Source organism: Leptonychotes weddellii, chromosome 1 (assembly GCF_054177405.1).
Source record: "Leptonychotes weddellii isolate Sample4059 chromosome 1, ASM5417740v2, whole genome shotgun sequence".
Classification (NCBI taxonomy): Eukaryota; Metazoa; Chordata; class Mammalia; order Carnivora; family Phocidae; genus Leptonychotes; species Leptonychotes weddellii.
In genome coordinates, this window is record NC_138369.1 from 112,378,357 (window position 1) to 112,395,710 (window position 17,354).

General features: G+C 38.5%; 1 long non-coding RNA gene across 1 annotated transcript in view; it reads right to left on the reverse strand.

The window, feature by feature from the left end:
* Nucleotides 1-1,605: 1,605 nt before the first annotated feature.
* LOC115942533 (uncharacterized) overlaps nt 1,606-17,354 on the reverse strand; it is a 262,660-nt gene continuing 246,911 nt past the window's right edge. The window contains exon 6 of the long non-coding RNA XR_004077160.2: nt 1,606-2,598. This is a non-coding gene — a long non-coding RNA (uncharacterized LOC115942533). The remainder of the gene's footprint in view (nt 2,599-17,354) is intronic.

The window sequence follows — 17,354 nt, forward strand, 5'->3', positions numbered from 1 at the left end:
CCGTTTGGCACCCATGGAGTAAATAGCACCCTACCTGACACCATCTCGTGAATTCAGTTATGATTAGTAAGGGTCCCTGCTTTAAAGGAAATGATGATCCCTTCGTTGTCCTCACTGGGATCCTACAGTAAAGGCTGTAACTGAATTTGATGAGATCTGACATCGTTGCTCCTAAAGAACTTAACCTCTGCGATTCCTGTAATAGGGTTGGGAAGGTTAAATGAGATTAGATCTATGAAGTGCTTAGCATAGTGTCAAGCATAGAGTGATCAATAGCACCAACAATAACAGCACTATTACAACAAGTAGTTCTTATGAGGACAGCTCCAAGAACCTCCAGAAGCATCAGCCTTAGAAGCTGCTAAAAGGGTCATGCATTACCTTTAAATTAGATGGCTTTTCAAATGTTAAAGTGAAAGAAGGAAACAAATAGGAAACAGCTACCGTAAGGTAATTGTGTGACCTTTTACTGTGGGCGGCTGTGTAGGGGAGCTGAGCTCTACCCCTGGCTGTGCTGCTGTGTTATGGGGGGGCGGGCACCTCGGGCAAATCGCTTCATGTTACCGAGACTCAGTTTCTCTGTGTAAAATGAGACTGTTGCAATAGAAGTGTTCAGGTTGCTTTCCGCTCTACCGCGCTGTGATTCTCAAACACAGAATCTGTTCTGGTGGTGGTAGAAGAAAGCTTTGCGGTAGGAGAGAGCAAGAGCAAATACAGGAAGAGAAGATCCTGGAGTTGAGATTAAAAATGAAAATGCTTTAAGAGAGTAACCAAGCAATATATTTGCTTAGAGGCAGGCCTTTTTAAATGTCTGCCATTGACTGCATGACATATTCGCTTGAACAGAACTCCTACAGTAAGTTGACAATAATTTGATTTTCTCTGTTGCCTGACACTCTAAATTCTTATTTCCTAGGTTACCATAGAGCTCTCTCTAGCCAATGTCACTCAGTGAGTTTTGACTGTGCAGGCTTAATATGATGTCAGTTTTGTGCAATGCTATTTACTCCCTATCCCTTCAAATTAGGTGTTCTTCTATTCCTGAAAATAAAATATCAACAAAGCAACTAGACAAGTCTTCAACTTAGTAACCTCTCAAAAATATAGTCCTTCTATTTCCGTCTGCTGAGGACATGAGGATTTTTTTCTTATTATGGAGCAGTGTGTGCAAGGAGGCAGGGAGAAATGTGCTGGATGTAATGGTTTGGAATCTTAAACCGGAATGGAGGCAGGTTTCCTCAGGGGAGCCTCTAAAAAGAGAGAAATACAGTGTGTGAAAAAAGCAGAATCTTTCATCTCATAGCAGGTCAAAGAAAGCAGACACTGAAGTTTGTATGTGAGAACAACAGTGAGGACACAGAAAAAGGTCCACTCCTCTCTCACTCTTTCTTCCACCACAAGGAATACCTCCCAAATTCTTCTCGAGATCCCCCTTTCTATTGTTAAGTCCCACATGGGTCTTAGTAGATGAAATGCAGTTGCTAGGAGGCCACATTTATTCACCACTCCTCTGGTTTTGCTTTCCTCAAATCTCCAGGCCTCTTTTTTTTCTTTTTCAAATTTTTATTTAAATTCTAGTTAGTTAACATACAGTGCAATATTGGTTTCTGGAGTAGAATTCAGTGATTCACCACTTACATACAATACCCAGTGCTCATCACAAGTGCCCACCTAATACCCATCCCCCATCTAGCCCATCCCCACCCACCTCCCTCCATCATCCCTCGGTTTGTTCTCTATTGTTAAGAGTCTCTTATGGTTTGTTTCCCTCTCTTTTTCCCCACCCCTACCATATGTTCATCTGTTCTGTTTCTTGCAATTCCTGGTTCATAGGGTAGTTCTATTTTTAACTTTTTAAGGAAGCTCCATACTGTTTTCCAGAGTGGCTGCGCCAGCTTGCATTCCCACCAACAGTGTAGGAGGGTTCCCCTTTCTCCACATCCTTGCCAACACCTGTTGTTTTCTTATGTTCTTAATTTCAGCCATTCTGACATGTGTGAGGTGGTATCTCCTCATGGTTTTGTTTTGTATTTCCCTGATGATGAGTGATGTTGAAAGCTCCAAGCCTCTTTCTCTGCCTTCTACTCATCTCCAAAGAGGAGCAGCAAGTGATCTGTTTGGTGAAGTTGAGAGAGGAACCCTGCATGCCTAACTCAGCTTCTCACACCTCCTGTCCTCTGGGACACAGCCTCCCTGCAGAGGAAGGACATCTGCTTCTGCTGAAAGGCCTCTGCTCTGAGGGGAGGCTGTCTGACGCTGTGCTTCAGCATCAGGAAGCCTGCTCGTGGGCAGATAGAGGCCACCTTCTCCACAGTTAAATGTGCAATCAATGCGAATTCTTTTTGATCTCTCATGATCTCTTTTGCCTTACTTCACATTTTGTTCAGAATGCAGGTGGGAGGAGGAAGCTATTGCTGTTTCTGCCCCATCATAAAATCACACGACTGTATGTGTTAGGGGAAATCTGTTATAACTTCCTCAGCCATTTCTTAGTGTGAGAGTTGATTCATTTCTGTTGGTTCCTTCCCCTTCCAGCGCCTCTTTTTCCTCAATGCCTTGTGCTTGTGGATCCATGGAATCGATTATCAAGTGAGCCATCTGTATGAAGATTGAAGAATGAAGATTAATAAAACAGAATAGTCTAGACCAAAAAAAGATTCGCTTCATATTTAATGTGTTTCAGCCATCAGTTTAACTAGAATATTAACTGCTTGGAATTGAACCCTGCTGTAGTGGAAATGTGGGCTAAAAATAACTGTGTCTATTTAAGCAGGCTGTCTAAATCATGGACTTAAACTAGATGGAAACATACATAGTCTGAATCCTCTCTTTTGCATCCGAAGTACAGTGACAGGCATAGTATAGGGTTAAAAGTAGCATGGTTTATCATCTTGGTTTTGTCACCAATCTGCCATCTGTCAGATCTGCCATCTGTCACTGATCTGTGATAAACCCTTCTGAACCTTGGATTTTTTTTTTCCTGTAAAATGTGGACAGTAAAAACTGCCTTGAAAAATTCTATGAAGATTAAATTAGATAATGCGTGGGAACAATATTTATATTCTATAAAATGTATATGTATATGTGAATTGCTAATACCGTAGAGAGAGAAACTGAAAAGAGAACATTACATGTCCAAGGCCACAAAGCTCTTTAGTGTCCTGTTTTCCAGCTTCTCCTAGAGTTTCTCAAAGTGAGGTTCAAGGACTGTTTTTAAATAAACACATATTTTTGAGCCTGCTCTAGCTGTAAATCAGAATATCTATAGGCAAATCCTTGAATTTGTATTTTAGCAATGAACACAAAATTTGGGAGCCACTATATCTGGTCCATATTTTTTTAATACTTATACAATGTTGCATTCTCAACAATTATAGATGTGACTTCCCCCCCTCCCTTTACTTGAAAACATCTTGAAAGAATCAGTTCAGTCAAGTAGTTACATTGACTGGGTAATGTCAGTTACCCTCGGGTTACCCTAAGTTAAAAGTAAGTCTCTTCACAGTTTAAAAAACAACTTTCAAAGTCTGATGGCTGAACATCTCCATCTCAAATTTTTCACTCTCAAAATGATTAATTCTAATATTTATTCTATCTTTCTTAAAGGTCAGTTTGGAACTCCCCACCCTTGGGCAGTGACAGGCCTGGATAAAAATCATTAAACCATAGTGTGACCTATAGTAAGTTTAACAGGAGAAACCCAATTATGACAAACTTCATGAAACTGCCAAATGTCTATATTCTAATACAATTGGGTTATAGCGGACACAGTGCCAGAAATTAGGTCCAGCTTTGCGGAACTTGGAAAGCAAAATGGTTGACTTCCAGCCTCTCTGAAGTGAGCTACCCAGTGAAAAGAAGTGCTTTGAATACAATATGCATACAAAGGCTGTATCATGTAGGCTGGGCTCTGCAGAGCTTCTGGGTCTTTCTGCAGGGTGGTCTTCCCACAGGTGCTGAGCATGCCTGGATTTGGACTGCGAATGAGCTGGAGAGCCCTTAGAGTGTGAGCAGAGGAGTAACATGACTTAGCCTTCATTTTCATGGCATTTCTCTGGCTATGATGTTGGGACTGAGGTAGAAACAAGACAGTTAGAAGGCTATGGCCACAATCTAGTGCAAGGCGGTGGGTAGCAGCAGGGGAGGGGATGAGAATCCATCAGCCTCTGGGTATATTTGAAAGGTAGAGCTGACAGGATTTGACCCTCAAAGTCAATTTAACTGAGCATCGTCCATATGAAAATGACTCTGCTCTACAAAACACTTTTTAATGAGTTATTTTTCAAGGAAATAATTTTAACCTTAAAGAAAAATGGGCACTAGAAAAAAACTATATATAATTATATTAATATAGTATAACATATGTATCACATACAACATAACATAATAAAACCACATATATAAATACAATAAATAAATATAATCTATTCACATATGCAACAAAATATATAGCCTACATATGTTCTTAGTGCAAGCATTTTGTAAGCTACATAGGTATACTCTCGAATTTACTAACTAAATTCAGTTTTGTTTTGCTTTGTTGAAAACACGATATTCTGAAAAGCTTCACAATATAGATATTAACGGGCGCCTGGGTGGCTCAGATGGTTAAGCGTCTGCCTTCGGCTCAGGTCATGATCCCAGGGTCGTGGGATCGAGTCCCACATCGGGCTCCCGGCTCAGCGGGGAGCCTGCTTCTCCCTCTGACCCTCTCCCCTCTCATGCTGTTTCTCTCTCGCTCGCTCTCTAAAAAATAAATAAAATCTTTAAAAAATATATATATAGCTATTAACAACAACAGCTATATTGTTATTGCCACATTCCCTTTTTTCATCTATGAATTTTCTTTTAATATACAGTTGGAATTTTTCTCCCTCAATCCAGCTGTTTGCTCACAGTAGAGCACAGTTTCCTCCCTTTCTATTTTTCTTCTGTAGGCTCAGCTTATTATCTTGCCCTTCCATTGTCCTCCAAGTTCTTAGTTTTTGAAACTGATCTTCCACTCACACACATTTCCCCGGGGAAACTTCTGTTCCACCTTTCACATTGCTGACTAGTTTTCTTCATCTTCTCTCTTTGTTTCGTTGAGCTCGCCTCCTATTGGTGGACCAATCAGGGAGGACCATTTCCCTTCACCCAGGAGGCTTATAAAACCATCTCTGCAAACTAACTAGAGGTTCCGTGATTGAAGTCAAGATATCAGTTGAAGCTATAAATAAAATGTAGCACTCAAAGCTGAAGCAGTGGTTTTTTTTTCTCTAAGTTATTCAGCAGGACACCATCATTTCATCTCTTCTACACATCTTTTTATTACATTGCATTTTAATGTTCAATATGACACCCCAAATGAAATGCTGAAACCCCCTGTGGACACTTTATTGTGTATTCCATCTCTTTTCTGCTTAGAATCAGGATATTAGTTTATAAAAAGATTTTCTCAAATGAAATTAGGGAGTAAAGCAGTGTGATTTAGGCATTCACGGTTGCGTATCAGCCTCCTATTGTGGAAGGATTAAATGTGATTTCAAACAATAGAAGGCAATGCTAGGAAAAAATTATACAGGTGAATGTGTTGATTATGATGTCACAAGTGGGCTTTGGGTTAATATCCTCCAGCAAAGATCTTCTCATAACAGTTTTATTAGAGTCATGATTATTCTAGGATGATCAAACAATTGCTCAGATTCTCCAAAGTATGTTTCCACTTCCATCCCATCTACCATCATATTTGGTGACCTTTAGAAGAGGTCAAAGTTCCTCTCTCTATCTTCCGTTCATCTGCTCCTTTCAAATATGAATCACAATTTATAATAATTGTGAATAATAATTACTATGAAGTAAGTAGTGTCATCACTCCCATTTTACAGATGAGATCACTTGACCCATGGTGTAACATTAATAAGTATCAGATCTGTACACTGAACCCAGAGAAATCTGACTTGCTACTTTGAACCCTGTGTGGTATCAGTAACACCCCACCGCCCCATTGATGCCAAGGAAGAAGGCATGGCTCCCATTTGAGAAGGAGTGATTTAGCTATGTTTTTAGGAGTGCAATTTCGGGAAAAGATAAATATTATTAAGCACATGGGTGTGAACACTCTTCTTTCTATTCAGAGTACTTTTGTCCAGGTCAGAACTCCTGCATCCCTGACCATATACTATTGTATTAACAGCATCCCAATACAACAATGACTCTAACAGTACTAACAGTGACTAAATAAATTTGTAAATTTAGGCAGTTATATAGAAAGCATAACCTATACCCATCTCCCAAAAAGGGCAAAGTAAAAATATTCAAATTACCAAGTCAAAATGACTTGGTACCTTAATTCCACAGAAAGGTCTAAACTTCATTCTGCTTATATTGAGCTCTGTGGACACAGAGCCACAATTGATATCTTTAAGATCTGGGGCCAAAGTACTGCAGAAAGAAAAATAATTCTTTTATCCAACAAGTATTAGATGAAACTCACTAGGCACCAATTGTATGTTAGAAACTATTACAGACCCTGAAGGACTGAACTAGAGTATACCTGGTTAAAAAACAAAAGTTGTATTCCCAACCCCAGGAAGTACAAACAGGCCAAATCCTTAAAATGATATTTTTATATTTTAAATTTGTATCAGGAATTCTGTATTAATACACATGCAACAAACAATGACAATAGGACCCCTTCTTAGATCACAAATAATTTGTATTAGTCCCTCATCCCCACCCCAAGAGCTTTGAGGCCATGGAGACATAATTACCAGCAACACAATCTCTGCTGTCAAGTTCAACATCTGGAGGGGACTACCTCCCAGGCTGGCAGAAATTCCACATGGCCCTTTCTACGTGGATGCACACCTCCTTATTCACTGCCTTCCCTGCGTCCTCTGACTGACCCAGTTCTGACTGCCCCTTCATAATTCTCGTATGCCATCTCTATTCCTATTCTCATCCAGCCCAGCTTGATCCATGACTGCTCCCAGGTTGTGGGCATCCACTTGCCCAGCACCTGTGCTCCTGTGAACCTCATCTGACCCACCATGGGTTCCCAGTCTCTGCTCCTGGGCATGCTTCCTGCTGGGCAGGCACCTGGCTCACCATTTGCTTGGCTTCTCTTGCAGCCTGGCTGTTCTCCTCATATCCACCCCACCTCCCTTTCCCACCTCCCCAGGCTGTAAGAGCAAGCACATAAATCAGTCACTATTTACTTGTTGACATCCAAGAACATTTCGCACAAAAACATTCCATTTTCTAAGCCAGGAAACAAAATGAAATCAAAGACATGTTTTCAGGGTAATACCTTCTTACAATCTTTACTACCTGAAGTTTAGAGATTTAATAAGAGTTAAGTTTGCTCTTTTATCTTTGAGATATTAAAACAAAGTTTTAGAAGAACTAAATGAATAACATGCTATTCAGATCACCACAGGCAATAGAAAAGGACACCGTGTAAAACCCAGTTTGTAAATCTCCAAACAATTAGCATACCAATATGAGCAATGAGTAGACCTTACAGCCTTTCCCAAGCAAACACGGTAATTAAAAACAAATTACTATGTAGCCTGGATGTGGTGCTTTACAATGTACCCCACCTGCCAACCAGCAGCTAAATTCATTCCAAGACTGTCTGGCCAATTAGCTGCTTCCCATTGGGTGACAGGCTTCCTGTGTGAACACCATTTGCAAGAATCCACATCAGATTGGGCCTTTTGTTCTCAGAAGGCAGATTTTCCAGGAGACTCAAGAGCAGTCTCTATCTGGATAAATTTTGCCTCAGCCAGAGAATGTGTTCTTTGTACTTTACTTCACAAGAGGCTGGAGAGATTCCAGTTTCAACAACAGAATAGAATCCCCAGGTTCTAACAAGAAAAGAATACCATCACATATTTTTCCTACAGGTAATTGTAATTAGTAAAAGAAAAATCAAACATTGGATTTTGACAACTTCATCAAAGGCCCTTGGCAAAAAATTCAAGTAAAATGTCTAATTTTTTCTATTACATAAAAATAAATCCAAGAAATCAGGTCAAGTGAAATTTGCTGGCTTATTTTATATTTTGCACATGTGTGTAGAAATATAGATGCCCAGAATTAAAAGAGAAAACCCAGTGCTTAAATCTTACAACTGAAGAAACAGAGACCCAAGGTCATATAAAGGGGGAAGCAGAAGCAAAGCCTAGCAGTCTTTCCACCACACTATACTCCGAGTGAATTTATATTTATGTATATATTCGTAATATGTATATATTTCATGTGCATAAACACTAGATCTCTAAGTAGTTCTTCACATGCATTTTTATGTGTGATCCTCACCTTCTGTATTTAGGAGGGTCCAACAGCAAAGGACTTTGCTGACAGAATCACTTACTTTATGTCACCGGAGAAATGAGACTCCAACTATGTAAATGTAGAATTTTTTTTTCTTTTTGTAACTTTGGAACATGTAATCATCCATTCAATGAACATTTACTTAACACCACCATATGCTAGGCATATAGATAGTGAATCTTATGGGAGGAATCATAAATAGGCTTCAATTCTTGAAATAAAACCAATGATCAACAGCTCATTTCCAGTGCTCTGTTAAGAAAGATTCTAAGGAGATATCTGAACTCAGAATAAAAGAGTGATTATGTGTAACTTTCACTAACCATAATGAGTGTAAGGATGGTAGCAAATGTTTTATTTAAATGATATTCCTATTGTAGGATTTTCTCCCAGATCCTATATGCCCTACAGATTCTATCTCTTCTGTTTCCGTTTAAACGTCTGCCTGAAGTTGTACAAAAGGAATAGTTGCTTGTAGATATTAGCTTCACTCCTTCTAACATGAAAAGAAAAGAAAAAAAAAAAGGGAGACTCCATAGAGTTAGGGTTGGGGTGATAGAAATTCTGGGCAATTAAAAACAACCAGTCTGCCACTAGGGAGGTATTTCCTAAATCAGATCTTCGTAGCTGTAGCGACAGACCATGTTAAAAATGACTGCTTTACTTGAGTTACTGAGACAAAATATGAGGAGTATTTTGGAAAGACTCTTTATTATAAAACTTTGTTTTTCTTTTATGACTTATAATAGTGATTTATTGAGAAAATTCACTCTTTCCTCATTGATAAATACAGTCCAATCTTCAAGTTTATAACACTTTCTGAGTAACTTTATCAAATCCATGAGTCTTTTTTCATCAAAATGAAATCACAGATATACATGAAGTATGTGTTTAAGCTGGAAAAGAAAGAAAATCGAAATGGTTCTATTATTTCCCTGTTGAAAAGGCTTTTTGTAATCAGTACAAGTCTTTCATTGGTGGTTTCTTTAATCATTTGGTTGGTATAAAACCATAGTGACATGCCCTCAAAATCATGAAGAGAAGCCAGGAAGTCAATATTAAGTTCACTGTAAGAATATGATGAATTTGCACTATTGTCTGGTCTCATTATATTCTTTGTCACAAAAATGAGTTATCACAGAATTATAATGTCTAGTATGTTCTTCTTTATAATACATTCTTATTCACATGACAAGAATTACGACAAGAGGAGAAAATGGACAAAATTAATCCAACCTCATGACAGAAAATACTGCATCAAATTAACTTGTGACAGGCCAGTATTTTTGTGAAGGCATTTATTGATGGCATCTGTCTTATCAGTCTACCTACATCAGTTCTTTATGTGCCTCATCAAAGATCTATCATGAGTAGAACCCTGGAAAAAACATCTTCTGAAAATAGTTTAGATGTAAAGGAAAGAAACAACGGTCATTTTGTACCTGATCTTTGGAGGAAATCCCTAACTAAATCAATAACCTGGATTTTACAGCACTCCTCTTAAACTCCATCTTATTTTATCCCCTTTTTGAGAACTTCTTACCACTGGATTTGGCAGCAGAAATTCATTTGCAGATTATATTTTAAGGTAAAAAAAAGGGATAGAAACATTTCAAACAATAAATTAGTTGATACATTAAGGTATATTGGTTTTCCACTTTAGATCTAGGTAATAATCAATATAGAACATTCTTACAATAATAGACATAGTGCATATCATTTAACCAAAACAAATTAGCTAAATATGAAAATGCAATGCAGTTACTCTGTGAAAGAGGGAAATGATGTTGGGGATGAATGACAATAGATGGATATAACTCATATTTGTTCCTATGTAAATAACCCTGACCAAAGGTAGGCTGGAATAAATGATGTAGAGATTTTTAAAAGAAAAAGTGCAACGAAGTGTGATGAAGAAGAGCGAGGTCACTAGCCTGGGCCAAATAGTTATCATCAAAAAATTAGGTCTTGGGAAGCATTTACTCTGGGAATTTACCAAAGTCCAGGGTATGGCCCACAGCACTATAAATTCAGAAACTTATGCATGCTTACTGTACAAGAAAGTTCTCTGAGACATGTCAAACCAGAAGACCAGGGGTTTTTTTGGTTCTTTTGCTTAAAATGACCACTTTAATGAACCAATTCATTTTCAATGACCCATAAAAGAAGATTATATTTTTTTACATGTACCCAGAAAACAACACAGAAAAATGTTCTTGTCATTAAACAAAAACAAAAACAAAGATAAAACTATCACTACATTTCTGCATAGGGGAGGTAAAAACTCTAAGGAAATATGACAACTTCCACATCATGCCTCCATTAACTCTCATTTGGATATGGGTGTAAGTTAAATGACAAATGAGAAAAGACATACATGGAACTAATCAGATCCCCAGTGATTATTCAGCTGCACACACAGCAGAACACAACAAGCTCCTCAAGCAGGGTTCTCATTGAAGGATGCCTAAAATATCTTTGCTGGTCCTCCTTAGTCAGAAAAGGTGACTTAGTGTAGTATTGTACTTTCATGCCAGATTATATACCCATTTGATTTTCTTCCAAAGTGAATGCAAGTAACATTTAGCTCAAGTGCCATTTCTGCAGGAAGGTATGAAACAGGTATGACACATTTATACAAGTAGGAAATGCTAGACTTGAAAGTATTACAAGTTGCAGGTCGATCTTGGTTTTAAGAGTTATTCTTATGTCGTTAAAACACACAAATAAGACATCTACTCTTCCAGGTAGATTTAACCAATGGGCATTAACCATTGTAATTACCTATTTCTTGTGGGAAACACACACTAATTACCTGACCTAAATTTAGAATGAAAGTTTGGGGGCTGGAATCATTATTCTGAAGACTCTTGTCTGTGCTTAAATGAAAAACTGTAATGAACTTGTCAAACCAAATTGAATTCAAGTGCTTTGGGAATTCCTTAATATTTTTAACCAGTAGAACAATATATCCTCTAAAGAAACTGTCATATTCATTGTAAACAATTAAATTTTGGAGACTGCCTTATTATAGAGGTATATGCTCTTTTAAAATAATTTAAGATTACCTTTCACATTAAAACAAAAGAACATCTTGTAAATATGTGATTCACTTGTCCAAATCATTGTCTTAGTGCATTATGAGAATTTTAACAATATTTCATCACCAAAAATAATAAAGCAGGCCACAGTAGTTATTTCAAATACAGTGAATGTAATAAAGCTCATTTCATCAATTCTACACTAAGAAAAATTAATTTCAAGTTAGGAAATTAGGTGGATTCAATTGAAAACACACACACACACACAAAATCTTATAAGCCTACCATGATGAAATACTATGTGCCTAAGAGGAAAAAGAAATGATCTAATTAAATCCTTGAACTTTATATCTTTTATAATCATACAAATATTGACCTTTTCCATCATTCTTACCTCTGCAAATCTGTGTTACTCATCTAAGGAAATAATGTAGGATGCCACTAGTACTTACTATAGTTCTAAACTTTTCTATTTTAATAATCCTTTACATATCTTGAAATAATCAGGGATATTCTGCAATTGATTTTGAATAGAGTATTAAGTAAATTATTTTCATGATGCTGTTGTCTTTGAAATTATTCAGTCTCATATTTTTCCCTGAGGATAGCTGGACACACCCCATTCATTTTCGCTACTGACTGTTCCTCTCCCCCTACCCCCACTTGCTGCCCTGCACACATCTCTTTAAACTTATCTTAAACCCAATTCAATGGTTTGAGCTATGGGCATTTGGCTGCTTCCTTCCTTATGCATCTCTATGCAACACTGCCTCCTTCACACATCTCCAGTTGTCCTGGGATGTTCTAGATAAAGAACCAAGATTCTTTACTAGTTTCCACATGAAATTCACTCGCCTTATATATTCTGGACTTGTTAACTTGACTAGGGTTGAGGAAGGTCATGGTCTTTGCTATTTCCAGGTTGTACCCAGTCTCTGTTTCTCATCGTCTCTGATCTCTCCCTCTTCCTCAGGAGCAATAAGCAAAAAGTTCTGTCTTACCCAGTAGTGTAGCTCCATCCAGATCTCGGCCTCTTCATTTTCAGGTCTTAGCTTCTATTCTAGGCAATAATCAAATCATGTTGCCAAAAACTCTTATGTTCTCCCCTCTTTTATTTTTTTTTAAGATTTTATTTGTTATTTATTTGACAGAGAGAGAAAGAGAGAGAAAGAGCTCTAAGCACAAGCAGGGGGAGCAGCAGAGGGAGAGGGAGAAGCAGGCTCCTCACTGAGCAGGGAGCCCTGATGTGGGGCTCTATCCCAGGACCCAGGGATCATGACCTGAGCCAAAGGCAGAGGCTTAACCAACTGAGCCACCCAGGCACCCCATGTTCTCCCCTCTTAAAAAAAATCTAATGAGCCTCAATCTCATTACCCTTCTGTCACCCATGACTCCATGCACACAAATTATTTTTCTTAAATATTTATTGAGCACACACTTCATTTAACACTTAGGGGGCTCACACAACACTAATGAGGTTGGAGTGGAAGAGTCCCGGTATCAATTTCCTGTTACACTTGGTGTGAACGGTAAGAAAATAACTATAAGCTTTCACACTCTCATTTTCTTCTTTTAGAAAGTGTGAACAATACAATGTCGTTGCATGAAATCAGTTATGGGAAAGTGAGAGTAGGAAAGAGAAGTAAGAGTTCATGGAAAGCAGTAATTCTACCCACTATCTCACTCTCTGAAGTTAGGTTCACAAGCGATGGTACACCTATCCTAAACCCACTGCAGCGTGTTGATGAAACTTATGAAAAGAATCGGTAAATTTTGTTAAAGTCTCCTGGCCTTTGACAAGGGCAACATTGTTCAGGTGGCCCAGCAAGCTCATGCAATGACATTGTAGCATTCCAAGAAAAACACTGAGGAATTAATAGTCGCTGAGAAACACTGACTGAAGGAAAGTTGTAAGAATTGATAAAAATCTTCTCTAGATAATGATGACAACCAGGGAGAGTCTAGTCTGCTGGGTCAAATCTTTCTTTTTCATCTGTTGAAGTATCCCTAGCAGGAAAACATTGAATGGTTTGAGTTCCAAATGCAATCTCTATTGAATTATATACAAATTATATTACATTTTTATATGCACTATATATATTATTTGCATTACTGAGGGATTCATTGTAGAATCTGTTTAACTATAATGAGTCTATCCACATAACATCTTATACAAATTTCCAGGAGTACATCTGAAGACTTATAGAGCTAGAAAAATACAAAAGGTCTTCTAGTCTCATTCCTTCATTTCCAGCTAAGAAAACTGTGATATAAAATAGTTGTATTGCACTGTCCTAAGTGTGAATAATAACTAAAGACTCTTGATTGCTAGACTAGAAGATTCGTGATTCTTTTTCATCTCTTCCATCAGTGATTCTCAACACTAGCTGCACGTTAGGATCAACCAGGGAGCATTTTAAAAACAGCCATGTCCATGTGTCACCCTAGAGATTCTAACTGAATTGGTTTAGGGTAGGCTCTATCATCTACATTTGTTTTAAAGCTCCCCAAGTGATTCTAATATATAGCCAGAATGGAGAACCCATTGTCTCTTTTGGTGTGTAATGCTGAGCTATTTACCCTCAACTCCATGTAACTGGAGGCAAGAGGCAGGGAGCAAGGAATATGCATCGTGATGAAGTTTACAACACTGCTCCCTGGAGAGCATACTCAAAAGTCTGACCCCTAATTCACTAGTTCTTAGATCATGCTTTTGCTGAGCTCTATCAAAAATGTGTAATCTTGAAACTACTATACACTGTATGTTAACTATACTGAAATTAAAATTTAAAAAAAAATGCTCAATCACTAAAATCAAATAATTTTTTCTCTTAATTCAGAGAACAATATTAAGCTAACAGCATGTCCTCGGTTTAAAGATTTTCCCCAATAATTATTTCTAAATCTTTGACAGATGTTAGAGATTATCTATGCTAAAATCTAGCACAAGATGGTATCTGATTAAGCACAAATTTTTATACTTATTTCCTTTAAATTTAGGATAGCAAATATTTTATTATTTTGCCTATTGCCATCTACACAAAGTGAGAACAACTACCCTAATTTCTTATTCTATACCCCTACTTGACTTCAGTTTCCAAATCCAGAAATTTTGTAGTCCTTTTGACTGAAACAATCTTGAAAAGAGTAGATAAGAAAAGAAAGATTTATTGGATTGAATTTGTTCTTCTCTTAGAGTTTTCCAGTAATCTGTTGTGAAGATATTTCCTTTTTTCTATTCATAATTTCCTCATCTTTGTCTCACTCACTAAAAATTCTAGTTTAAGATTCAAAAAATCACTTTGAGTCACTAGATAAAAAGAAAAGCATGCAAAATCTCTGGAGTTAAGAGTGAAAAATGGCTGGTTTGGTGAACAAAAAGCAGAAATTCAGTATAGAACATGAGGGGAGAAAGAGTATGTGAATGCTAAGAAATGAGGCAAAAAGGCAACCATCTAGCCATCAGCCTATTGTCAAGATCGAATGACTCCCTGTATTCCTTGGGGCTTCACTCTTATCTGATTAGATAAGTGCTAAATAGTGCCCTGATCATCTTCACGACCACTGGATATGGCTATAAATTTCCTGATCTATGCTAGCTGCCAGATTATAATTCCTAATACACTACTTGGTATTTCTTGTTCAAAAAATTATACAAACCTTCCTTAGCTAGATGAGATTTAAAGTCTTACAATCTAGTCCCAATTTACTTTCCATCCCTTCATTTTCACCGGTGAGGAAAATGAAGCCAAGGTCACAGAGTAGTAAGTAGCGGTAAGTAAATGCTTTGTCCAGGATTTTAACTTAAATTAGTTTAAACTGTGTCCCTCTCACACTTTTAGAGAGCATTATTAAAGGGTCAGTCTTGTGGTTATGGTGGCATTTGAGCTGTACTTGGAAGTCAATAGGGGTGGGAAGAAGGGAGAAAAAAAAAAAAGAGCTAAAAAGGGCATTTTTTTTTTTTTTGGTCCACCTAGCAACCCTGGTATTCTGGAAAGTGTGTCCCTGCCCCACCTCCAACAGGCCTACAGTTAGTGTGAAGACAGCATATTATCAAACATGACCCTGCCTTCTTGGCTATAGCTGAATGATCTAGGGATAGGCTGACTCAAACCAGAGCCTTTCCCATGATATTTAGATCTGTGACCTAGAAAGCCAAGTTGGGTGGTGGTTGGCCATATTTCCCACAATGGAAAATACATCTAGGCAGTAATTAAGAGTGACACCAATAGACAAAAGCAAAGATGAGAGGCAGAGAGATTTCTCAATGTAGTTAAGTCCAGACGCTCATTTGTTAATGTGGCCTGACTGCTTTGTGATTCTTCTTCCCAGGATATCATCGTTCTATAGAATAGTCCAGTATATTTTCAATAAATCTCATCTTTTGCTGACGCTGAGTCCATTTGAGATCTTGCCACTTGAAATCCAAATAACCCTAACTCGTACATACACTTCCAGGGGTGAGATGTTGCAAGTGACAGACCTGACTGAGTCTGGGAAAGGGGAGAAGTGTGAGGATTCCAAGAGCCTGAGCTGAGCAGATGGCACTCCTTGCTCTGTAACAGCAGAGCAGTTGGTTAAACTCTCAAGGACTGTCTTCTGAGTGCAGAAGACACACTCACAAAATCTATAGCAATTGAGGACAAGAGATCAAAATCTAAGGAAACTGAAGACTGTTGGCTAACTCTTATGAACTTAAGTACGGTATTAAGGGGAAAGAAAAAAACACTGCAAGCCGGTCCACTTGAAAGCAGTAGAGAACAAATGGAGGAATATAAATTTGTTATGGGAAACACTTTCTATCTAGTGATTTGAGGTCAATGAAAATTGATAATCAAATATTTTTGTGAATAAGAGAATAAAACACATGATCATATCCTAAAAGTGGGGACCAGTTAGGAAACTATAAATACTGGAAATGGGAGTGGAAAGAGATGAGAAGAGCCGGGGACTCTGTGAAGCCTGATCCTCCTTGTGTCTCCATGTACATAACACTTTCTAACTCCTACCTGTCAAAGAAAATGATGCTTCTAATTGGAAAGCAGTTTTTGAGCAGCAGTAAACTTTCTAGTGTACTTTAAACCTGTGCAGCCTCCTCCCTTTTTGGGTCCATTCATGTTTTATTAGGTTGTTAGCTGCAGAGAAAGAACTCGCAGGCAAAGTGTTTAAGAAGCAGAAGCCCAAGGGCCCAAATACAAAGAGCATGGGCTTGCCTTTCAAAGGTGGATAGGATTTCAGCAGACAGAGAAAGGAGCAAAGAGAAACACAATCGAGTCTAAGGGCAGGATGGAAAACTCCACATTTTGTAAAAGGAGGAGGTGACAGTCTAGTGAGATAGAGCACAGGGCTCATGTGTAGAAGGGTATAGGAAATTAAAGCTGTCGGCAACATCTGGGGCCGTATACTCTAGCCACTCAGAAGCCTCTTTCATTGAATTTCTGGCTTCTTAGCTTCCCTTCTTATAAGCAAAGTTAATGGTACGCTGACTGCCAGACAAGTAGAGTGTCACTGTCACTCCTGTTCGTTCTACAGTAGCACACCACCGGGCCTCCTTTACGAGATGACCCAAACTCTTTTTTTTTTTTTTTTCCAAAGATTGTATTTATTTATTTGACACAGAGAGAGAGAACACAAGCAGGGGGAGTGGTAGGGCAGAGGGAGAGGGAGAAGCAGGCTCCCCGCTGAGCAGGGAGCCCCACGTGAGACTCGATCCCAGGACCCCGGGATCACAACCTGAGCTGAAGGCAGACGCTTAATGATTGAGCCACGCAGGCGCCCCAAGATTACCCAAATTCTTTTTTTTTTTTTTTAAAGATTTTATTTATTTATTTGAGACAGAGAGAATGAGAGAGACAGAGAGCACATGAGAGGGGGGAGGGTCAGAGGGAGGAGCAGACTCCCTGCAGAGCAGGGAGCCCGATGCGGGACTCGATCCCGGGACTCCAGGATCATGACCTGAGCCGAAGGCAGTCGCTTAACCAACTGAGCCACCCA